This window comes from Dermochelys coriacea, chromosome 1 (assembly GCF_009764565.3).
Source record: "Dermochelys coriacea isolate rDerCor1 chromosome 1, rDerCor1.pri.v4, whole genome shotgun sequence".
In the NCBI taxonomy this organism is placed as follows: domain Eukaryota; kingdom Metazoa; phylum Chordata; order Testudines; family Dermochelyidae; genus Dermochelys; species Dermochelys coriacea.
The window spans coordinates 36,005,323-36,024,462 of record NC_050068.2 but is presented as its reverse complement, the minus strand read 5'-3'; the positions used below and the strand labels follow the sequence as shown (position 1 = coordinate 36,024,462).

At 43.5% G+C, this 19,140-nt stretch overlaps 1 protein-coding gene across 12 annotated transcripts in view; it reads right to left on the bottom strand.

Annotated features, from left to right (window-relative positions):
- Positions 1–2,270, bottom strand: part of ELMOD1 (ELMO domain containing 1) — a 62,492-nt gene extending 60,222 nt beyond the window's left edge. For 3 of the 12 annotated variants that reach the window (XM_038386696.2, XM_038386690.2, XM_043504217.1), the window contains exon 1: positions 1,499–1,939. The gene's annotated coding sequence lies outside the window, so the exon portion shown is untranslated. Of the gene's footprint in view, positions 1–1,498; positions 1,941–2,092 lie in introns of those variants that run through there. The other 9 variants (XM_038386692.2, XM_038386689.2, XM_043504214.1 and 6 more) reach the window with 7 other exon arrangements.
- Between the last annotated feature and the right edge of the window lie 16,870 nt (positions 2,271–19,140).

The following is a 19,140-nucleotide window of genomic DNA, read 5'->3' as shown; positions in this document are numbered from 1 at the left end:
AAAGTTGAAATCCAGACTTAACATTTCTAGCAACAATGTTCACCGAAATAATACACCAACTCTAAAAACTAAGACATTAAATTAAAATATGTGGAATTGCATCTGGATTCTTCATGCTTGGCTTAGAAATGTGACTATCCCAAAGATATTTTTAAAGGTAACCACAGAAAGATGCTATTGTCTACTGTAAAAAGAAAAGGAGTACCGGTGGCACCTTAGAGACTAGTCTCTAAGGTGCCACCGGTACTCCTTTTCTTTTTGCGAATACAGACTAACACGGCTGCTACTCTGAAACCTGTGATTGTCTACTGTAACACTGCTCCTAAGATCTAATTTATTTATCACCATGTAACAGGATGAAAAGCATGCAATACATCCTCCCAGAAATTACTACACATAAGCATCCGTACTCAATTAAGCAAGATGAGCAGCACATGCACATTGAACCATTTCAACTATTCATGGCTGGACAAGCACACAAAATAGTTCTTTCACTGTGTAACCAGATGTTTGTAACAGGAGATGACAATAAACCAGCAACAGTGCACCTGGGAAATATATGTTGTAGAGAAAGGAAACTATTTTATTTCTATGTTACTTCAGTATTCCGCTCTCCAAAAAGGTATCCCCTAATTTAAAAGTGACTGCTGGGTTTACAACCACAAAAGCATGGAGATAAATAATTTCTCTCAAACATTTTCTAAAATGGCTCCTTTGTTTCAAAGGCCTTTGTCACCAGAACTGTTTGTTATCTGAATGTTGAGCTGCTGGGACTTGGACAGTAACAGTACTTCTCATCAATTATTGAATACACTGTGGCCTCTTTCCCCTAATACTTTTTTTTTTTTAAAGGCAGAAGGGGTCAAAGAAAAGGGTAGAGGTTGGTGGGGGATATAAACCTGAAGATTACAATTATGTTGATTCCAGAGCAAACTTTAGAATGAAGACTGTAATATCTTGGGGGTTTGGCATGAGATAAGCACCCCAAGGGGCCTGATTCTGATCTCATAGCAGTATAATTCCATTGACTTCAGTGGAGTTATTCACAATGGTGCAATGGAGATCAAATCTGGCTTCAGGTGTTTCTCTCTGCTTTCCACCATATTGGCAACTCCACTTGTATTAGGATGTTTGTCAAACCATCTGCATGACACAAACACTGCAGAGCTGCAGAGCAAGGCACCTGGATATCTGCCCAGAATTTGCTATAGCCCCTCTCAGTGCTTTAGGATTTTTTGTTTGGGGGCTTAAGTGGAAGAAGCAACCTAATTTCTCTACCACATAAAATCCAAAAGTCCAAAATGTAAAGGGGCAAACTTTAACTCCCAAGATTTTAATGACAGTTACTCAACTAAATTCCAAAAGAAAAGGAGACTTTTCATGCCAGTTCTGGAGGATTACGAATGTGTGTCACTGGGCTAGACAGGCAAGGTCACTATACAAATGTAGAGCATTCTGGCAAGGATAAAAATAAAAGCCTCTTTTCTCCAGCACTTACCTTCGCTGGCTACTCCTTCTCCTGACAATGACCCTGGGAAAGGATACGGCCGTGAGTAGCTGCCCTGGCACGAAGACAGGCTGTAACTACAGTAACCAGAGTCATCGGATAATCACAAGCTCAAAGAAATTGCTCCTCACGCTAGTGTTTGCAGCCCTGCCACAAGCCTTCAGCGATCACCGCAGCATCCCCCCGTTCCCGGCCCAGGGAGCAGGCAGGGAAGCCGCTGCCCATCTGGCTGCGATGCGGATGGCACCGGGGTGCTGCCGGGCGAGACCCCCCGCACCCTCTGCGCCCGAGGAGCTCGCGCCTCTCCAGGATCCGATACACCGTCGCTAGGCGACCTGCACGGGGCTTGCTGCTGAGCCCAGCCCCTAAGAGGAAAGCGCGAGAGGCGGCTGCTACCGGGCTACAGGACACACAATGCACCACGCCCGGGAGGCTGCACAACCATAAGCAGGGAGAAATGCAAAATGTGCGGGGGGGGGGGGGGAACACACTGTGGCTGGGTCTGTCTGGCGGGCTCCGTCTCAGGCAGCGCGGCCGCGTGCAGGGGGAGGGGAGATTTGCAAGGCGCCCGTGCGGCTCCCTCACCTCTCTCCTGCCCGCGGCGGGTGCTACGGTCCCATAGCGCCGCGCAGCCTCCCCCCGTCCGAGGCGCTGCTGGAATGTGGGTCAGCAGCAGGCTGGGCGCGGGGCGGGGCGGGGCGGGCGCAGGAGCCGCGGAACGGGGTGCGGCTGCCACCTACTGGCGAGGGCGGAGGCGGCGGGGCTGAGAAAGGGGGGCCAAGAGCCTGCGGCTCCTGCGTGCCCTGCGGCAGGCGGGGCATGGCCCGGGGCCCCTGCGTGCGATGGGGAACGCCTGCCATAGCACCTCCCCCCAGCAACAGAAAAGAGAGAAACTGACCGGCCTCGAGGGAGCGGTTTTGCCTGGCTGACATTAGCCCTTGACATAGCCCCAGCGCTCTACAGACATTAAGGGATCAGGGCTGCAAGGTGAGAGCATTCTGGCCCTCATCCACCAAATCATTTAAGCACCTGCCTGACACTGAAATTAAAGGGCCTGCTTGAAGTTTTTCACCTTCCTCTGTAGCATGGGGCATGGGTGACTTGAGGGAGGCTTCTCTGCTCCTTGAAGTCTTTGAACCATGATTTAAGGACTTCAAGAAAAGGAGTACTTGTGGCACCTTAGAGACTAACAAATTTATTAGAGCATAAGCTTTCGTGAGCTACAGCTCAGAAGTGAGCTGTAGCTCACGAAAGCTTATGCTCTAATAAATTTGTTAGTCTCTAAGGTGCCACAAGTACTCCTTTTCTTTTTGCGAATACAGACTAACACGGCTGCTACTCTGAAACTTAAGGACTTCAATAGCTCAGACATGGGTGAGGTTTTTCATAGGAGTGGGTGGGTGAGATTCTGTGGCCTGCGCTGTGCAGAAGGTCGGACTAGATGATCAGAGTGGGCCCTTCTGACCTTAGTATCTATGAATCTAAGTTAATCATGTGCTCAGGTGCTTTGCTGGATGGAGGGCGGGGTGCTCGGCACCTTAAAAGATTGAGGCCTGAGCGAGGGTCTGACTTTAGGGGCACTGTTTTGCACTGGGGATAAACTGCATTCACTGTTCTGTGCCCAGTGTCAGTCCATGCTTTTTTCCCTGGCAATGTGTTGCATACACAGTTTATTGTAGGCATTGAACTGCAAGCTCAGCAAAAATATGATAAAAATGCTACGTCCAAAAATAATTCTTTGGATAGTGGACTACAGCAGTCTTAATTGCATTAGTCATACTTACTGCATGCAGGCACTAGAAATGTGCTGGTGTACTTTGTACTGTATATGACCTTTTGGTTCTCTTTTCTCTGTGCTCCTACTGAGTGGCACTTACACTTAGCCAAGTGTAAGGGGACTGTTGCCCCCTTACTAACATTCAGTGGGGAGTGTTTTGGTTGGCTAGCTCCCAGTACTAAAAGGGGAAGGGACTATGGGAAACCAGGACCCTGAGATTGATAGTCCCCAGGAACAATGGGGAGAGGCCAATGCTCTAGGTCAGCCTGAATGACAGGCTAATCAGAGAGTCGGGAGGTCTCGTCCTCCGTGTTAGCTGGAATTGTCTGGGTCAGACAAAGTGGGGCTGAGCTGAGGAGAAAGGAGGGGTGCAAGCTGAGTTGGGGAGCAGAGCTGTGCCAGATCCAGAGAGAGCAGACCCTGTCCTGGGAGCAGAGCAGCAGCCCCAAAGCCAGAGGCACAGCCCAGAGAGAGCAGACTTGCCCTGGGAGGAGAGCTACAGCAACCAGAGGCAGAGGGGCCAAAGAGGCAGCCCAGGGAGCTGGAGGCAGAGCAGCAGCAGCAGCAGCAGCAGCAGTGCAGAGACAGAGTGGTACAGCTGGGGCTGGAGCAGTCCAGAGCTGGGTGCAGTGAGCACCAGGGAAGAGCGAGGGGGTCCCTGGGCAGGGGGCCCAGCACAGGGAGACGCCTCAGCCAAGAGGCTCTGCAGGCCAGGCTTTGATCGTAACCCTGACAGGACGGGGGTGATGCTGGGAAGAAGGGTCCTGCCACTTAGAGCCTGAGAGCGTGATGCCACCACCAGAGCAAGTGTCCAACCCACAGTGTCCCTGCAGCACAGCCAGGGCCTGAGAAGAAGGCCTGGGACTTGCAAGGAACAGACTGTGAACTGCCCGGACATTCCAGAGACACTGTTTGTGATGTTCCCTGCCACAGAGCGGGCTGACGTGTTTCCTTTAACCTTTCCCATTTTTCCTTATTCTTTTTTAAAATTAATTGTTGATTAAATAACTTGCATTTGCTTTAAATTGTATGTAATGGTCAGTGGGTCAGAAAAGTGCCCAGTGTAGAGAGAGTACCCTGGAGTGGGGACACCTAGCCCCTGTTCTAGGTGACCACAGGAGGGCTCTGGGTTGAGCCCCCCAGGAATCCTGGGCCCAGCCTTGTTGGGGTTACGAGGACTCTTCCAGACAGGAGAGTGTAAGGGGAGTCCTCAAAGGCAGGGAGGCCACTGGGTAAAGGAAGTGGGAGCAAGGACTTAGATCCTTTCGCTAACCCACTTCACTGGGGTAGTACAGAAGCCAGGAAAGTTCCCCACAATAGCAGGACTATTTCCCCGCTTACACAAGGCAACCCTCTAACAGGTATCCCCAAGTGCCCTTCTCAGGAAGGGGCAGAAGGTTCTCTGCTCTTCAAGGACCTAGCTCAGGGACTGAACCTTAAAAACAATCGAAGGTCACATTCTGCATTCTGATCTATGCAGGCATTCTGCTGTTCCCAGGCAGAGCCCATTGATTTAAAGGGGCTTCAAGTGGGTGCAGCAGTCTGCTCGGTTAGGATCGATTCGCTCTAAATAGAAATGAGGATAGAGGAAAAAGAGTATTAAAGCAAAAGAAAGGGGCTGCATAGCATATCTAGTCCTGCAGCTGGCAAAAAATAAACTGATGTTGGTACAATTCAAGTCATTACAGCATTTATAAAGACCAAATAACTTCTAGCCAGCCTGTCCCTTTCTTGGCTAACCTGCCACTGACATGCCCCTGCCCACTAGCTAAACTGTCATCTGCTGCTTTCCCGTCTCCAACCACCAGGCATATTAAGTGTCTTGGATCCCACCCCCGCACCCCACCCCTGTGGTAGCTTGTGATCCTTTTGATCTTCAAAGTGTCAACCTGTTCAACATAATCTCAGGCATTCAAGCAAAGATATTTACATAGGTGTCCCCTTCAAGGGAAGATGACAATTGTTTCTTTCATGAAATGTCCACAGAATGCTTTAAAGTCTCTCACTATTTTGATGATTGCCATTGGGTAAACAGATCTAGATTCCAGCTTTTCCTCCAGTTACATAAATTTCTCCAGATATTTCTCTGAAGCTGTATGCATGCAAACTTTCAGACCACATTGATATCCATCCACTGTCCAATTGCTTGTCTGGTGTTGCAGGAAGTCCCTGGGGAGGCTAATTAACCTCTTTTCAAATGTTTCCCATCCCTGACCAAAGATGTGAACTCAAAAATAGCTCACTGCCTGCCTGTTAAAGAGACAAGGCTTATATTTCTTTTAATTTCATTTTTATCAGTTATTTTTTCTCTATATCAAATATTACATCCACAAATCTTTGCTAAAAACATTGAGGTTGCAAAATCAGGCACTCAGTAGTTAGGAAATGCCAGAATTAAGGCTGCATGTGCAACTTTAATTCAGCTCCCTTGTGTGTATGCATTATGACACAATCACAAAATGTGTTTTTTACACAGGAGTCCTGCTCTCAGTTCTGATACCTCATCCCCAGCAGCTGGGAGAAGCAATTGCAGGGGAAAGCCCTCTTCGGCCTTGTGTAGGCCTAGGCTGGACTCTGGAGCATAATCAGTACAGGTGAACACTGAGGAATTTAGCTGTCAAACTCTAACAAATCTTTATTGATCATGTACAAAGTGGGATATTTCAGAGGCCTATAACTTGGCCAAATTTGAATGAGTTCTCATAGAGAGAGCAACAAGCACATCCCTGACACCAGAGCAACACTCCCGACCCCTTCCTGAAATGTCAAGCCCTTGTTCTAAAGCATGGATGTGCTAGAGCTTCTCACAAAAATGATTGTAAGGTTTTTGGGGTGTTTTTTTTTAACATGGGCAAAAAAGTGTAGTGTTACCCCTGAGTGGCTAACCAAAAATTTGAGGGGGTTGTAGGTGTTCCAGTTGGGAATAGAAATTTACAGTGGAGTCTGGTGTTTTCTTTGATGCAATCTTGTTTTTTTATAAGCAACATACAGTCCTTTTCTGTGAACACACAGGGAATCAAGTAGCAGGATACAAACAGTTCCCTTGTTTGTGGTTCCAAGCCTGCCTTTCCAGTCAACAATCTGTACCCAAAAAGCATTTTCTGTTAGCTTTATCTCAGGGCTACATCATTGTGTTTCCATGCTGTATCTGCTTGGCTTTTTCATTCTGTTTCGTTCTGTTTTGCTTCTGTCTGCCTCTGCTTGTGTAGTCTCTCTCTGTCCCACCCAGACACACTCACATACGCAAAGACTGTGGCACTCTCTCATCAAAGTCCGAATTATTGGATGGGCTTGCACTCGCCCTTGTTTTGGTTGGGGCTTTTTAGCTATTTTTCATCTATTGTAAATGAGGGGTGGAGGTCAAAATAGTTTAGAAGAGGTTTAACCCAATCAATTTAACAGTATTTTTCCCTAATGTTATTTTCAGATACATTCCTTTGTTTTAACTGAAATTAAAACAAAAAACCTTAGCCTGAGGCAGACACCTGGCACGGAGAATTTCAGCCCAAATGGTTTAAGTTTGACAAAGTGATAAGCAACTGAAAACAGATTCTTACTATGGGAAGTGTTGGTCACCTTAAAAATAGATGGTGCTTCCAGGCCCTCCCATAGTGAATCATTCACAGATTAAAATCAATAGGCCTGACCAGGGCCGTCCTTACCCATATGCAAAGTATGCAGCTGCGTGGGGCATCAGGAAATTTGGGGCACTGCCCTGCGCAGCTGTGTGCTGCCCCAGCCCCTGCTCTGCCCCCACTCCCCTGAGCTCTGCAGCAGGGCGGGGGCTGCACTCACCAGCAGCGGGAAGTGCAGCGACCCGGCCCCAGCAGTGCCATTGGTGAGTGCTGGGGGGTGGTTCCCCCTTGTCCCCAAGCCAGCCCCCCCCCCCGTGGAGGCCTGGGGCCAGTCCCCCGACCCTCCACCCCCCGCAGATGCCTGGGGCCCCCCACACACAGCCAGAATTGCTGGGGACGGCCCTGGGCCTGACCCTCAATTACACTGCTACAATCCCTTTATATGCCCCGAGAAGACCCTGCACATGGAGCCTCCTCAGCCCTTGTACAGCTGGCATAAGAGTGCTATGCCAGCCTTGCTCCAAGCTCCTGCATCTAAGGGACATATCAGGAGTATGAGGAGGGGGGATGGGGAGCACACTGCACTACAGCTATTCTGTTCTTCTTGAAGCCTGTAGGAAGCTGTGGGAACCAGAATGCAAGTTAAACCAACTCAGTGCTGCTCTCATTTGCACTGGTCAACACAATGGCCCCTGAATGGTTCCATGAATCTACTGGGAGCACAAATGTGACTTAGAGCCACTTTCTCGCACAACCGAACCCCCACTTTTTCCAACTCATGGACTAAAATAACTGAGAATCAGGTCCAGTCTGTCACATTGGCTACCTTCCAGCCCAAAGAACAGCCCAAATCTCCCAAGGCAGACCTGCCATTCTACAAAATCTGGTCCCTAACATAGCAGATGTTGATAGGTAAACAAGGCTATTGGGATGTTCATAAAACTCCCAGTAAGAAACAGAACACCCCAGCCATTTGTATAAAATCTTGTGCCCAGGAAATTTGTGGAATGTCTGCCTACACCTATGCACATTCAGCAGAAAAATACAAGCTCTCAGTACTTGAGTAATGTCACACTCTCCCAGCAATGGCTCATGGAACCTGCTGGGAGTCATAAGGAAAGAGCAAGGTCACCCGCAAGATTAATTTCTTATTGGAAAGAAGGTGACAGGAGCAGCAACAAAAGCATATACCAGCACAACTAGCTCAGATGTTCATGTAAATCAAAAGCTGAAGCTACTTATTATTTTGGATGGGAAATTTTTGTTGTTGCACATTTGACTGATGGAGACAAGGTTGACGCAAACTGTGTATAATATGCCTCTGTGAAGAACTTATCATGATTTTAACACCTCCAAGCAATGTTCCTTCCTCATTGCCAGTGCCACTCAGCTACAATTAAGACACTGTTTGAAGTTGCTATTCAATTAGTTTTCATGGGAAGCCAGCGCTTATATAGCTTTTATTTCCTCTTTGTCAAGTATAAAGTAGCATTTTACATTTTGTAACAAATACAGCTTGTAACTGAAATATTTTAGTTGTATAATCTGTTACTTCAGATATACTTGAAGGAGAAAATATTTTGTCCAACACTGAAATACTCATAAGAACTGCAATAGAAGAGGGAGAGGAAGAAAGAGTGACGCTAGATGAGTGTAAATGCCTTCCTTCCTGGAAGGAGTGTACGTCCCTCTGGAGATACATTTTCTTACTTTAGTTTTATGAACAAAGTCAATGGCCCTGATTCTTAGTTCCTTTCAAACCCCACCCTCTTTACACCTGCCCTCATTCTGGGAGCAGGCAGGGGATTGCCCATCACCTGGCATAAATTTGAGTAGCTTCAGGGCTGCTTTAACTTACACTCAGCTGCCTATGGCTTCAAGGGGGCATTTTGTCAGCAGAGAACAGTCAGAGCACAGCTGGTCACACCCTCTTCCTCAGTCATTCCACTGACAAATTCCCTGTGCCAAGAGCTGTTTGCCATTCAGAAGTCCTTATTCCCTAGTGACCAGATCAGCTGTCTTTATGTCATAAGTGACTTAATGGATCTTAATGGAATAGGCAACTGGGCCCAGTTTTATCTTACATTTAATAGAAGTGTGTTGCCACATACAATGAAACTGCTGATAGTGGAGAAGCAGCAGTGAAATAAATACAGCTGAACCAACAGCTCGTGTCTTTATCATTGCAGCAGTTCCCTAACTGTGAAAAACAGATTAAATTAAGATGATGATCAGACTTCCCAGATTGAGGGAATATGCTGCTTTAGCAAGTCTGTCCTGGTATCCCTGTTGAAATATATTTTCTCCCAGTTTCAATCTAAACAGACATCTGACCTCGGCCCATCTGCCAATGCACAGCTCCTCTTCCCCTATAGCCACCCAACCCAAGCTCCACGTCAGGATAAACTAAGTGCAACTGTGCTTGGTCCTGGCATGGGACCTTCTAGTCAACAGCTGAATGCAGATGTGTGATGAAATTAAGCACCCCAAATCCAGGTCCTAACCAGATTGTAAAAGACTATGGTTTAGTGAATCTCACAACACTCAGCACAGAGAGAGCTGAGCCACAAGTCATTATTTGAAGAGGAAGAAAGGACACCAGGGGTCAATGCAGAGGAAAATGTATGGTCTCCAGGAGGCTGGTAGGATGACCAGGCACCCCATAATAAGGACTCTAACCATCCGAAGCTTCAGTTTAAAATGTTCAAAGCAAACCCAACTCCTAGCTGCCAAGCTTGGCCATATACCCTAGTGACTAGCACTTGTAATATAACCAGCCCCCCGACTCCAGCAGAGAAAGACTTCTACATTCTCCCATAACAAGTCCTTTATATTAAGGCTCTTTACTATTTGCATAGACAGCTAGAGCTTTAGTTTATACCAGGGTAGATTGATTTAAATCAAAGCAATTTAAATCACTGATTTTAATAATGATTTAAATCAGCAATCAGGAAAACTTGATTTGATCATCGATTTTAATCTTGTTTTGCATTTGTACTTTTTAGTTATTTTCCTAAAAAAAAAAAAAAAAAAAGGATTCTCATTAGTCGGTAACCATTAAAACATATTATTTGCCACTAACTATAACTTTTCCATAAATTTGGTGCTCTATTTTGCCACCCAGGAGGACACATTATATCTGTACACATTTATTTAAGCAAATATATATCTTTACTTACATTTATTCAGATTCTTACTTTACTTATTTATTTAGCATGTGCATATTCTTACTTTCATAGGCGCCAACTGGAGCACCCATGGAGAAAAATTAGCAGGTGCTCAGTACCCACCGGCAGCCAAGCTCTCCCCTCTTCCCCCTGCCCCCCAGTGCCTCTCCCGTGCCAATAGCCCCACTGATCACTTCTCCTCCTCCCTCCCAGCACCTCCCACCTGCCGCAAACAGCTGTTTCGGGGCGTGTAGGTGGGCTCCAGGAGGGAGGGGGAAGAGTGGGGACGTGGAGCGCTTTGGGGAGGGGGTGGAAAGAGGCAGGGTGGGAGAAGAGCAGGGTTGGGAAGAGGTGGGGTGGGATAGGGAGTTGGAGGAAGTGGTGTAGTGAAGGCGAGGCCTGGGGAGAGGGTCGAGCACCCTCCAGATAGAGAGGAAGTTGGCGCCTATGTTTACTTTACATGTTTTATTATGTTAGAAAATAGTGAGTGATTCATTTTTTATTTACTAGATTATGATTTATATTTTACTTGTGATTTGTATCAAGTCATCTTTGGATGGAAATTCTTATTCAATTAAAATGCACAAACCAATATGTTCATTTTTTTATTAAATAAAGCTAGCACTGTCAAGTGATAAAAAAATGAATTGTGATTAATGGCGTGATTAAAAAAATTAATCACGATTAATCGCAGTTAAACAATAATAAAATACAATTAATTTAAATATTTTGGGATGTTTTCTACATTTTCAAATATATTGATTTCAATTACAACACAGAATACAAAATGTACAGTGCTCACTTGATATTTATTTTTGATTACAAATATTTGCACTGTAAAAAACTAAAGAAATAGTAGATTTCAATTCACCTAATACAAATACTGTAGTACAATCTTCTTATGAACTTACAAATGTAGAATTATGTACAAAAAATAACTGCATTCAAAAATAAAACAATGTAAAACTTTAGAACCTTCAAGTCCACTCAGTCCTACTTCAGCCAATCGCTCAGATAAACAAGTTTGGTTACAATTTGTAGGAGATAATGCTGCCCATGTCTTGTTTACAGTGTCACCGGAAAGTGAGAACAGGCGTACGTATGGCACTGTTGTAGCCAGCATCGCAAGATATTTATGTGCCAGATGCACTAAAGATTCATATGTCACTTCAGGCTTCAACCACCGATCCAGAAGACATGCATCCATGCTGATGATGGGTTCTTCTTGATAACGATCCAAAGGCAAATAGACCCAATGGCTTGTGAGGGGATGTTAGATGGGGCAGGATCTGAGTTACTACTGAAAATTCTTTCCTGGGTATCTGGCTGGTGAATCTTGCCCATATGCTCAGGGTTTAGCTGATCGCCATATTTGGGGTCGGGAAAGAATTTTCCTCCAGGGCAGACTAGAAGAGGCCCTGGAGGTTTTTCACCTTCCTCTGTAGCATGGGGCACAGGTCACTTGCTGGAGGATTCTCTGCTCCTTGAACTCTTTAAACCACAATTTGAGGACTTCAATAGCTCAGACATAGGTGAGAGGTTTTTCGCAGGAGTGAATGGGTGAGATTCTGTGGCCTGCGTTGTGCTGGAGGTCAGACTAGATGATCATAATGGTCCCTTCTGACCTTAGTATCTATGAAAAAGCTGAGCAGACCAACACATGTTCATTTTCATCATCTGGGTCAGATGCCACCAGCAGAAGGTTGATTTTCTTTTCTGGTGGTTCGGGTTCTGTAGTTTCTGCATCGGAGTGTTGCTCTGTAAGACTTCTGAAAGCATGCTCCACACCTTGTCCCTCTCAGATTTTGGGAGGCACTTCGGATTCTTAAACCTTGGGTTGAGTGCTGCAGCTATCTTTAGAAATCTCACACTGGTACCTTCTTTGTGTTTCGTCAAATCTGCTGTGAAAGTGTTCTTAAAATGAACGTGTGCTGGGTCATCATCCGAAACTGCTATAACATGAAATATATAGCAGAATGTGGGTAAAACAGAACAGGAAACATACAATTCTCCTTCAAGGAGTTAAGTCACAAATGTAATTAAAGCATTATTTTTTTAACAAGCATCATCAGCATAGAAGCATATCCTCTGGAATGGTGGCTGAAACATGAAAGGACATATGAATATTTAGCATATCTGGCACGTAAATATCTTGCAACGCTGGCTACAAAAGTGCCATGTGAATGCCTGTTTTTACTTTCAGGGGACATTGTAAATAAGAAGCAATCAGCAGTATTTCCCATAAATGTAAACAAACTTGTTTGTCTTAGCAATTGGCTGAACAAGAAGTAGGACTGAGTGGACTTGTAGGCTCTAAAGTTTTACATTGTTTTGTTTTTGAGTGCAGTTATGTAACAAAAAAATCTACATTTGTAAGTTACTTGTTTGAGGTGAATTGAAAAACTGTAACAATAATCAAAAAAATAATATAAAGTGAGAACTTTGTATTCTGTGTTGTAATATGAATCAATATATTTGAAAATGTAGAAAAATATCCAAAAATATTTAATAAATTTCAATTGGTATTCTATTGTTTAGCAGAGTGATTAATCGTGATTACATTTTTTAATCACAGTTAATCGCGTGAGTTAACTGCAATTAATCGACAGCCCTAAATAAAACTACCTTGAAAGTGCTGATTACATAAGAGAAAGTTTATTAAAAGATGTTTTACATTAAAACTAACTGATTTGTTAAACAAAAGAAGCATTATCTGTCATTAATGAATTGAACTGATTGTTTCTGGTCACCATGTCCTTCAAGATTTTACAAACAGTAGATCTCATCCTCTCACATCTACTTTCTATTCATAGATTGGAAAAGGATATCAAGCTTTCCTGCTTTTTCAATTCCCAACTAGTTTCTTAACTTTGAATGAACTAGTCATTGAACTGAACTAGTAGAACAAATTGAAATGAAGAAAATATTCTCTTTGCACCTGCAGAAGAAGCTATTGCTGTCAAAGGCTTGTTTAGCACTTCAGCAGACTCTGGTTCCAGATGCTTAGCCAGTGACTTGCAGCAGTTCTGTGGTCTGACTTTCTTTAAAACTTGGCAGCAAACGTGCTTCTTAATCTTATTTTTTGTATTTAATTTAAATGATTTTATAGTTTATAAGAAATTTAGGCCTTAACATATGTTGTCAGTTTCCAATTTAATTTAAATGAAAAAATCCTGTGTGATTTTTTAAATCCGTATGTTGTTGTTGTTAAATAATTGAATTTATTCACCCTGGTTTATCTGTTTAAATAAATAAATAGAAACAGAGGCACTGACTTCCTGAGTTCCTGTGGGGTGCTCGATTCCCACTCTGCCCCAGGCCTCGACCCCACTCCCTTCTCCCAAACCTCCACCCGTGCCCTGCCTCTTCCTGCTCCAGCCTCTTCCTGCCCCCGCTCCTCCTCCTCCCCCCCCAGTGCCTCCTGCATGCCGCTGAACAGCAGATTGTGGCAGGCGGAAGGCGCTGGGAGGGAGAGGGAGGTGCTGAGCCAGCAGGTGCTGAGTCAATAACAACAGCATGTAAATGATGACAACGCCAGAGACAATGTGTGTCAAGCTTACTCAAATAGCTTTCAGACAGATGACAGCTCAGTGAAGTGGCTAGTATGCTCACTTAGTTTACTTGATGCTTAGGCTATGTCTACACTCCCGTGGTAAGTCAACCTACTCTATGCAACTCCGGCTAAGTGAATAACATAGATGGAGTCGACGTACCTTAGGTCGAATTACCACAGGGTCTACACCATGGGGGATCAATGAGAGAAACTCTCCTGTCAACTTACCTTACTCTTCTCATTGGGGGTAGAGTACAGGGGTCAACTGGAGAGTAATCTGCTGTCGATTTGGCAGGTCTTCACTAGACCCACTAAGTCAACCGCTGGTGGATTGATCTCAGAGCATCAATTCCGGCTGTAGTGTCAGTTAATGTCAGTAATTCTGCTGTAAAGGATAATTTCTTCATATTAAATTCTTCTTCACTAGGCCCGCTAAATCGACCACCAGTGGATCATTCTCAGGGCGCCAATCATGACTGTAGTGTCAGTTAATATCAGTAATTCTGCTGGAAAGAATAATTTCTTCATATTAAGGAAAAAGGTTAATTTATTGACTGGAATGAATTGTTCCATTTATTCTTTCCAAGTAGAAAAGGTTCCATAGATAAGACCAGGGATTCAAATATGAATTCATAACTCCTTCTACTAAGAATGAATGTTTTTCTAACAAAGGTGGTTATAAATAGAACCAACTTCAACATGCTAGTTACCATCATAACCTACCTGAATCCTCCACCTCTGTGAATCTGTGAAGAAACATGCCCATGATATTTATTTACATGTGAAAAAAGGTATTTACAATAAAGAATGGTCCTTGAGTCAAATTCTGAATAATGGGGAAAATGAAGGGGAAATGAAAATATGTATGAATCCTTGTTTCCACTATTCCTCCATAATTAATAGTATGCACACTTTGCATTTATATACCATATGTCATCCAAGGATCCCAAAGCACTGCACAATCATTGATGAATTTGGTAAATATTATTATACTCATTATACAAATTCGTAAACTGAATCATAGAGAAGTTAAGAACCACAATTTCAAAATGCCCCACAAATTTTGGATGCCTCAGTTTTTGGGTACCCAACTTGAAACACCTGCAATCTGATTTTTAGAGGTGCTGAACACCCACAACTCCAGCTTAAGTCAATGGGGGCTGCAGGTTCACAGCACCTCTGAAAATTAGGTTCCAAGTATCTCAAGTTGGGCACCACAAATTAGTGTGCATTTCTGAAAACGTTGGCTTAACTGATGTGCCAAGCTTAAAAAATGGGCCAATTGCAGAGCCAGGATAATAATACAGGGGCTCGGTTCTTTCTCCACAGAATATAAGTAAATCTCATGAGTAACAATCAATGGAGATACTCATATAGTGCTGGTGAGTGGGGATTAAGAGGATATGCCCCCCCCAGATCCCAATCTTTATACGACATTGCCTTAATTTCCCCTACCTCCTTATGCTACTCAGTGAGAAACTTGTCTGCTGGAGGAAGTCCAAAAGACCTCCGAAAACTAGCATGTAAATCATACAGTTCTCTAGTGCATGTAAACAATACTGTCCCTTTTGTAAATTGAGATTGCAGATGGGGTCTGGACTGCAAGTGCTGAATCTTTAAAAAAAATTATTATTTCAGTTGATGGAGTGGACAAATTCATGGTGTTCCATGACTGTTTTTATGATATATGAATACCCTCAAGGATTCCTCTGAGAAGTTATAGTTAACGAGATGGAGGAAAACAGAATGCTTTCTTAGCAAATAGAGTAGTGAGGATCCTTGGGTAAGGTTGCATAGCTTTCCGACTGCCTGCCAAATCCTAATTGTTTGTGACAGAACTGGGTTTTGTCAGGTTAGTGCAAGAATTTGACTTCAGGGATAGAAGAGAATAATATTATTGAAAATCAGCTATTTTGCAAAATAATACTTCATGTCTCACTTTCCATGTAGAATAATGAGCAAAAGGAGAATGTAAAGGACCTGTGGCATGCAAGCAAGCCTTTGAAGGAGAGAGAATCATTTTCAGTCTTTGGTCTTCCCAAGAAAACACTAGTGTTTTCCAAATAAGTTGCTTGCAACTAAAATATTTGGTGATGGGTATAAGAATCTGGACAAGCTACTCATGTTGAGGATAGTGATTTGGAGGGAAATCATTAGTTCACACTAATTCTGTAAACATCTCCTGACCTTACTAAGAAGTGAACTCATATACATTAATAAACCTGCCAGCTCATTACTGGATGTCTTCCTCCAGCTTGGCTGAGTTGGAGAGAAAGGATCTTCTAGATAGTGGAAAGTCATGTGTTACCCAGTTCAGCTCCCAGTCAGTAGAGGACTCCATAACCCCTAGAGCAGAAGAAAAGAAAGTACTAACCTGAGACCGTTGAGGACTAGGCTTAGGAGAGAGCTAGAGGTTGTGTGTGAACAGGAGCAGCTGGCTACAGTCAGCTGCCTGGGAGTGGGGCTAGCGCAGAGGTTCTCAAACTGGTGTCGGGACCCCTCAAGGGGTCACAAGATTCTTACATGGGTGATCGCAAGCTGTCAGCCTCCAACCCAAACGAAGCCTCCAGCATTTATAACGGTGTTAAATATATAAACAAGTGTTTTTAATTTAGAAGGGAGGCGGGTCGTACTCAGAGGTTTGCTATGTGAAAAGGGTCACCAGTACAAAAGTTTGAGAACCACTGGGTTAGGGGATGGGTTTGAAACTGTTGGGTTCAACTTCATTGTCACAGTAATTTGAAGTAACTGTGCCTAGGGAATTTGCACTTTTTAGTTTCTAGCAGCCTTAGGCTGTGTTTATAGGAACCCACCGAGGGCAAGGGCCTTGTGTTTGGAGCGCTGCCAACACTTGTGGCCAAACTTGTGGCACACAGAGCATGCCACCAAACATCTAGAGGGGACTGCTATATCACAACTCTCACAGCACCCTCTGCAGTGGGGTTGGTGTTATACATTGGGCTAGATTGTGGGTTGGTTTTTGTGCACTTGTGCAGGGTGTAATGGGGAGTCAGAACCTCCTGTATGTCCCAGTATGGGCTACCCAGACCCAAGATCTTGGTGGACAGTGGTAAGTGATTGCTGCATACCTATTACTCCCCCACTGCAGCAGATGGGCAGAGAGAAAGGTGGGAGGGGTTGGAGTGGAGCCAACACCCTTTATGGCCAGCCATCAAGCAGTGCTAGGGTTTCTCTCCGCATCTAATCTTAATTTAAACCATAATCATAAATCTTAATAATTAAATGGGTTTTTTGTTTGTTTGTTTTAAAATTAAGTTGTTTTTTAGAAAAGCTTTCAAACTGGGAAAACCAGAGAATACATATGGTTGGCCAGCTATTCAGTAAGAAACTTTTTAAACTTATATAGAGATCAAAACTAACTTCAGCTGGCCCACTCTTCCATGGCATCAGTACTTTCAAGTTAGGAATTTTGTTTCTCAACTTTCTAGGAAAGTTGTTTTATACACAAAGCTAACTTTAATACAAGTGATGATGTCAATTCAGAAAGAAAAAATATATAAATAATTTATATAAATCTTTGCAGACAACTTCCCTAATAAAAAATGTCTCTATATAATATGCTGGGAAAAGGATCTGGATAGACAAATTATCTCAGAGAAATGGGATTTGATTTGGAAAAGAGGACCAGCAACCTCAGTCTGTAGCAAAATAAAAGAATATTTCTTTAAGATACTGTTTCAATGGAACCTCACACCAGTCAGCTTAAATATATGGAATGAGAATAAGTATTAGAGAAAACATGGTGAGAGAGGGGATTTTATACATATATGGCGGACATTCCCAGTCATTAGAGAATATTGGGATGCAATTCATAACCAAATATCACAAATTATTGAATATTTATTACCAAATTAACCTTTGGTAATTCTCCGAGAGTTTTCTAGCCGAAGTGGTCACGCAAAAGGAAATGAAGAATTAATTTCTCATCTGCTAGTAGCTGCTAAGCTACTGACGGTCTCTCATTGGAAAAAGAAAAATAGTTTCAACTCCAGAGAAAGTATTCAAAAAATGTGGGAGACTGTTATGAAAAAATTAATGCACCAATCACATACCCAGCAAAGTAGACCAAGGAGAAATAGATACTTAGATATGTGATTACCATTTATTCAATACTCAGACAAAGTACATTCACCTGCCCAAAAATCAGCACACCTGCCCATTTTATTTTTTAATATGAACATTTGATAGATATGCCTGGTTTGTAAAATATATGAAATCAGAGACTTCACTCAATTTAATAAAATCACCAGAAAGGATGTGTCATGGATAGTGTAAGGATGTTCACACTGCAATATGGTAACACCCGATTAAACAAAGAGCTCTGATGACTACGTTCCTGTACAATGGTTCTATAAACAAAAGTTCACTGTTGTAATGGTTGTTTTGTGTTTATATTGCAAGGATTTGTAAACTTGTTAAAACTTCTTAAAAAAATAAATACTTAAAAAAAAAAGCCTTTAGTATGAAAGTCTAGTACTGAAGAGCACAAACGCATAATCAACTTGACATGCAGCACAGAGCTCCCTTCATATCTTCCTGAAGAATAAGAGCCTTTGGCGTTGTAGCGATTCGTTATGGAGAATTTTACTATCTGACTGGCAGCTGTAACACATTTTGAATTTAGGTCAACAAACATTTGTCAAAGCTCCTAACTACTGTATGAACATTTTCCTGAAACAATCTGCCTCTCTTTCATCATCTCTAAGGTGCCACAAGTACTCCTTTTCTTTTTGCGAATACAGACTAACACGGCTGCTACTCTGAAACCTATCATTTATAGTAATACTCTTCAGCACTATTCTTCTTGGGTTGTTCTAAGCAAGTCTCAGGTCTTTTCTTATTTCTGTTAATGGATTTCACTTCAGATGGCAAAAATGGTTGGCCTATATGCTACCTTCTTGTGTGTTTCTCTTTGACTGGGTTTGAAAATGACAGCAGGTATAGTGGGGTCACATTGGGCTGAATTATGGCTTGGAGTGCCCACCCAGGCAGGGGAGTTAGAACCCCTTTCCACCCTTGTGTGGACTACCCATTGGGCCAAGAGCACATTTATTAGTGGTGTTGCATGCTTCTTTACTCCCTTATGAAGTGGGCAGGGTGTCACAGACAGCTGCAGCAGCACAGGAGCTAACAAACAGAGCTGTAAACAGGGGAGTTTGAGTGGGAGTTCTGTTGGAGAAGAAGGTACTTGTACTTGATTTTGTATTTTTAGTATTTGTGTGTGTGTGTGTGTGTAGGGGCTTTGTGATGGGAGAGCAGCTGAGCCCTGCTTAGGGGGTGGGGCTTCTGACTAGACATCCTATAAAGGTAGCCAGCCAGTCAGGCAGCAGCACAGGAGCTAGCAAACAGAGGAGTTTGAGTGGGAGTTTGTGTTGTGGTGCTTGTTTGGGGTTTGCTTTTGCTGGGGGGGTCTTTTTGGTGTGGCTTGTGTTTCCCAGATTAACAGGACGTAGGTGGGAAGGCGATGACAGATATGGAGGCAGCTGTGGGAGTGACTCCTATAGTGGAAGACACATTGAGGATGACTGGATGTGGAAGCT